This window comes from Stegodyphus dumicola, chromosome 8, assembly GCF_044657685.1.
Source record: "Stegodyphus dumicola isolate Sdum_Otavi_A_Nest chromosome 8, ASM4465768v1".
In the NCBI taxonomy this organism is placed as follows: domain Eukaryota; kingdom Metazoa; phylum Arthropoda; class Arachnida; order Araneae; family Eresidae; genus Stegodyphus; species Stegodyphus dumicola.
Window position 1 is genome coordinate 102,968,785 of NC_140775.1, and position 6,319 is coordinate 102,975,103.

Sequence of the window (6,319 nt, forward strand, 5' to 3'; positions counted from 1 at the left end):
AATGACTTATAATAAATGTGGATATTGCTTCGTGCCGAAATTTCTGAACAATTGATGCATTACAAAATGCAAGCACTCTTACTTAATGTATAGCTCAATGTTGCACGAGAGAGATGGTTACCATTATTAAATGTAATACAGTACAAAGTCCGTAATCTGGACGTCCATTATCCGGAATGGTCTATAATCCGGACCTCAAAGCCACAAACTTTTTTTTTGTATGCTTTACGCATGCGCGTAGTGCGTTTACGCATTCGCGCTTAATGTATAACGGACGGTATAAGCTAGGCTAAAATTATCTTTAGTGATTCTAAGGCATTTCAGTTAATGTTGCAGATTGCGTTGTTCCTTAATCTTTTAATTGGATCCGGCTTATTATTTTTTGCATACTGTTAGAGCAATTTTATAAAAATTAAGCTTGAACTTTCGATTCTGTCAAAAAGAGTTTCCAATTCTGGAGCTGCCAAAGGATCTACAAAGCGAAAGCATGTTTCGATGTACCGCTTCCGATGGTGAAGAAAGTGACAGAGAGGTTATTGAAAACGAAAACATTTTGATTGGCAAGTCAGTCGGTATCTCGACACAGCAATTACAGGACTTGAACAGTGGAACTTCGTAACTGAATAGAATTAAATAGAAAGTATTAGCGAAACAACATACATTGAAAGAAATGTTTAATAAAGTAAACAAATAAATATTAAGCTTTTTTTGTAAATTTTGATACTTTTTAGATCATAATTGCTCGTTATTTCATAAATTACGGTTTCATATTTTTAATTATATAATTTCTGCATGCCATCTTACCAGATTTAAATTGATGATCTATAATCGGGAAAAACCCCTAATCCGAAGTCTCGACGAGTCCGGATTACGGACTTTGTACTGTATTAGATGAAATCAGTCTTAGATCAGCATTTTGTTGTATAAAAATTTGAAACACAATACTTTTCTATAAAGACAGTATCAATCTAAGGTTGATATTACTTAATTTTATATCTCAAAGTTTACATTATGTCTAATATGTAGAGGAGTTGCATTAAACTTATATCTATGTAATTTAAAATATAAATTCTGTTAATTACCTCCCACCAACCTATACACATAGGTAAGGCAGGTAATGGTTTTGGTTCCGAAATTTAGTAGTGAGATTTAAGTGAATAAGCTTGAATTAGAGTCCTCGTGTTTATATTATTTTTAGAATGTCTGTGTCTATGTGTGCGATGATTTTTTTCTCCATGATAACTCTTACAATGGAATTTACAAAAATTTGCATTATTTGTATTTAAACTTTCTACATATAAAGAGCTCATTAGATTTTGGGTAAAATTGGACAACCAGAAATGATACTTAAGCCCATAACAATTTTTAAAGAAAGACTGTATTAAATTAGAATCCAAAACTCTTCAGTTTTAATATTAAAGACTTTTATATCAGTGGGAACAACATATTAGATTTTGGTTAAAATTTTGATAAACTGGAAGTGATACTTTATTTGAAGCTTTGAACAGGCTTTTGTTAAAAAAATGTATTATGAAATAATCCATAACTTCTTAAATTTGGGAATCTAAAACAGGTATATGATTTGAGAATAACATATTAAATTTATAAGCATGAAATGTAATCTTGGAATTATGCTGAATGCAATGAGAATAAGCTCATTATGTAGTTAAGATCTGGCTAATGAAGCAATTGAATTATTAGCCTCAATCTTCAATTTTGTGTTTTTCATTTTTATGTGGAATCATTTGCAATAAATAAAATATTAAATAAAAGGATGCTGCCACCAAATGTTATCACTGTGTATTATTAATAAATGTATGTGAAGTACGTAAATGTGTATGTATGTGTATTATTTATAAAGGTATGTATAAAAAAATAATATAGTGAAAATAAAAAGAAATGAACATTTAAACTGTCTGTCATAAAATATGCTGCTTTTAAAAATTTTGTCATTAAGTCATTGATTTGTGAGTCTGAAGCACTATATGATCAAATGATATACTACCATCAGTTCTACATTTTTAAATCAAAGCCAGAGAACTGATAAGTAGTTATCATTGCACATTCTATGGAAGAATAGAATAATCAGAAATGAATAGTGTTTATGAATAACTTTAGCCATAAAGTAAATGAACGAATTTGATTTTATTTACAAATGATCAACCAGAAGTGATAGTTTACTTAAAGTTTGTTACTATTCCACCAGTTCCATGTTTAGACAATTGGTGGGAGATCCTGCTGGCCACACCATATTTTTTAATGTTTTTATATATGCAGCATTTGAAATATTCATTTCGTACAAGTTAGCATCAGTCGTTTATTTATGCATTTAAATAAGCAATTAAAGGCGTCTGTATAATAAGGTATAAATAAGTCTATGCTGCTTTGTCAGAAACTTTTATTTTGTTATTCAAATATATGCGAAAATAGAAACATGGTTGAATGTTTATATATGAGATGCAATTAAAGTCGATTTAAAAAAAAATCATATTGTGTAAACTGCTGATTTCTGTTTATTATTTTACTTTTACTGCTAATTAATAAGAAAAGTTGTCCTTTAGTATAGTCCACCCAGATTTTTCACCAAAAAATATCGCCAAGCATGGCGATAAACAATTGGATGTGGCAACCTATACCGGTGAACGGACATGTGGTAACACATACCATTCGGCAAACGCGATGTAAACAACCGTAAATTTCTGCTTCGAGATTTCTGGAAAGCAATAAGAATTGCGGTTACAGCTAACGTAGCGGTCAATTACATTTATTCAATTTCATACAAATTACCGAGATATCATTTAAGGAAAGTTAAATGCGCGTGCCCCAGTTTTCTTACTGTTTCTCCCTTTATATTTTGTATAGTTAAAGCAAAATATCTCTTTGAATTTCGTTAATTTTGCAACAATTTTTTTTTTTTTTTTTTTTTTTTTTTTTTTTTAAGCACACATGATTTAGAGGAAATACAAGTAGTATTGTTATTAACACTGTAGCCGGTATCTAGCATTATATGAGGTAATCAACCAAAGCAATTTACATTAAGAAGAAATCGCTATGTAACAAACTAATAGAATGATCCGCATGAATTTTTATTGCGTTAAAAATAAGCTGTGAAAAAACTATTTTGATCCTAGATACTCATTAGAAATTTTTGCATAAGAAGTCTGTCTGTCTCGACGAACACGCTTAAAATCGTTTTTTTTAATACTTTGTTCAAATATGTTTATATATATATGAAACACATAATTCTTTTTTTTTTTTTCCCAAAGAACTAATATTTTGAAGTACTGCATTGATATTTTTAAATCTATGAGCAGTGGCATAGCTAGGATTCCAGCGCCCGGGGGAAACTGAAGAATTTGCGCCCCTTTCTGTGTGCCAAGAATGGAAAACATTTCATTAAAAAAATTTCGTAGCATCAGTTGGGCGCCGCTTGGATGCTGCCCCAGGGAACCGATGGCCCCCCCTTGCCCCACCCTAGCTACGCCACTGTCTATGGCGTATGAGCAAGAAATAAATTCTTCTTAATCCGTTGGTTCCGCTTATAAATATTCTGCATCAAAAACTCATCCTATAAACGACATGGAAACTAGCTCAGCTAGTCATGCAGTGGAACTTATAAAGAAGCCACTGTTCAGTGATTTCATCAACTTGGTTGTTTAACTCCGAGGACATGTAGCATTACATTACAAGAGACGATATTTTAGAGCGAATACATTTTACATTAGCACTAAAAGACTTCGAACAGAATCGTCTATAATACAAAAAAAAGATCATGATTTCAGTTTAGAACACGGAGAAGTTATATTCTGTACCAAGGATTCCCTTCTCCCTCCTCTTCTGCAATTATGTGTATAAACTCCGCATTATGAGGTTCATACCTGGCGAATGCATTGGTAGATTCCGCATCAAAAGCTTTCGGTTTTTGCGTTGTTCTGTTTCCACTTTTCTAAATTTATTCCTTTTACGCGCAGTTCTGTTAGAGATTCGTTTTATCTTTTTTCCAATGGTTTTTTTTAAATACATTCAGTTGCAGAAAATATTTGTTTCGTAGCAGTTTTGAAATTTGAATTTAGAAAACCTTAAATATATCCTCTAATTAAAATTTTACGCATTTATTTCTATTAATATGTTGAGAAATCTTTTGACGAAGATATGACATATGATAAAACGGCAAAATTTAAATGTGGAGCGAATCGAACGATGGAGAGTTTAACTGTAGAGTTACATCAGGTGGTCAAACCTTTTGCGCAATTTACCTGAGCTAGTGCAGAGTTTTGGTAAGTTTGATAGAATATGCATCCTCGAACTGAGATGCTAATTAATGACAAATTTAACACTTGTTTTTTAATCTATTCCTTTCGGCATATTTTCGATAGGAAAAAATGATGTGAGGAAAATTATAAATCAGCCTATACTTAGAATCTTGTCTTCAATACTGTCAAATATTTAAGTATGAAATTATAGAACATGTTTTTTTAAGACAAGAATTGATTTTTTTTTTTTTTTTTTTTTTTTTTTTTTTAATTTTTTTTTATGCACAGAACAACTTCTAACTCTATTCTCATTGCATATTTATTTCTGTTATCAATGCAATGCAAAAAAAATTTAAAATAGTCTAAAAACCTGAAATTTATTATTCTGAAACCTTTGAAGAGAATTTAAGCGCTTACCTTTTTCTAATGAAAATAAATCTTCGCAAGCAGCAGAGTTCAGTCTTTTTTTTTCTGTTAAGGATAAATGGATGTTTCAAAATGATAATTTTACATCCTGTGGTATTTCCTGCAAGAAATTCCGTCTTTCCGCTTCTTCCGTATGTGTCTAATGATTGAACCTAGCTCGGTTCGACGCAGTGCGAAAATATTTCTTTTGCATATCATAAAGGTAAGTGCTTTTATTATTAAATGTCATTTACTTGATTAAGAAGAGCAATTCAAGCGTTAAATGCTCATGCACCTAAAGATTAATGTTATTAATGTTAGTTATTTACAGTGACTTTTGCTGATACGAAAAACTATCGAGTGATGTGCAGAAAATAAATCTTTATTTAGTTTTCATAGTAACTACTTTGTTTGTTACCTTGTATAATGTACAACGCACATAAATGCTAAAAATAAATACATCTCAAATTTTCTCCTTTCTGTATTCGTATATTTCTTTACATTTTCGAAATCAGTTTTACGGAACTTTAGGCTTTTACAGTCAGCGTAATGCCCTCCCTGAAAAGGTTTTTCTTTTAAATGAAATTCTCAAAGTGTAATCTAAATAAAATTTCAGGTTTATAACTGAGCTATTAATCTAAAATCTATATCTGTCTATATCTATCCATCTACCTGTCTGTCTATCGATTTTCCAAATGAAAAAAATCAAACCTGTGTCCTGTCTTCTTCAAGGACTTGCAGACAGTTACTTAGTAGAAGATTTTGCTTACATAAATGTCTAGACCAGGGTTGGCCAAACTTCATGTCAGTAAAAGCCGCACGTTTGAAGTCAGGAATGTTCGAGAGCCACATCTAGATTTTCTAAAAGCCACAAATTCATATTTACATCATTATAGAAGTAGTGGAGGAGGTTTTAAATAGAAAGAAATCCCTGATAACTTTGTAAAAAGAGTCTAAACTAATTAATTACTTCTTTTTGGACACTGAATAGTTTTAGTTTACCATATTTCATACATATATTTTATATGCACGAGCCACATAAATTGACTGCGAGAGCCGTATCAGGCTCGCGAGCCGCACTTTGGCAACCCCTGGACTAGACTGTCTAAATCTTTCATATTTTATATTAGCAGGAACCATTATATTATATTTTTTAATTTTTTCGTTGATGACTGCATCAGCCAGTGATTGAATGGCGAAACCACTAAGCATTGATATTTCTCCCTGGTTTTTTTTTATTCCTGATGTCTGAGTAGACTAGATTCGGTGTCTTGTTTTCTCTCATTTTAAAATAATTACGTGCTAGTTTTCCTCAAAAATTTCTCGGTGAAGGCAATCATCCTTTTAGGCAGATAAACATAATAGGCTTTGCTAATATCAAATAATTTAATTCAGATTTCGTAATGATGAAGTAATGACACTAGCATCAAAATAGCTTTTTGATCTCTTACATTATTCTAATACATCACTTTCTTAATCCGTATAGCATCCTCTTTCTCTTTCAATCAATCCTCTTTCTCTTTACTACTTTTTTCAGAAATTTAACTTCAATTCAAATTTTACTATCATCCTCCGACTTCGTAGGTTATTAAGCTGTTCTGTTATCGCAAAAGCTTTGCCCAGGGTACATCAGAGAACGTAAACTAATATTACACCTGCGA

At 31.4% G+C, this 6,319-nt stretch overlaps 1 long non-coding RNA gene across 1 annotated transcript in view; it reads right to left on the reverse strand.

Annotated features, from left to right (window-relative positions):
* LOC118199027 (uncharacterized) overlaps window positions 1-4,767 on the reverse strand; it is an 82,481-nt gene extending 77,714 nt beyond the window's left edge. Inside the window, exon 1 of the long non-coding RNA XR_015042691.1 lies at window positions 4,671-4,767. This is a non-coding gene — a long non-coding RNA (uncharacterized LOC118199027). The remainder of the gene's footprint in view (window positions 1-4,670) is intronic.
* Between the last annotated feature and the right edge of the window lie 1,552 nt (window positions 4,768-6,319).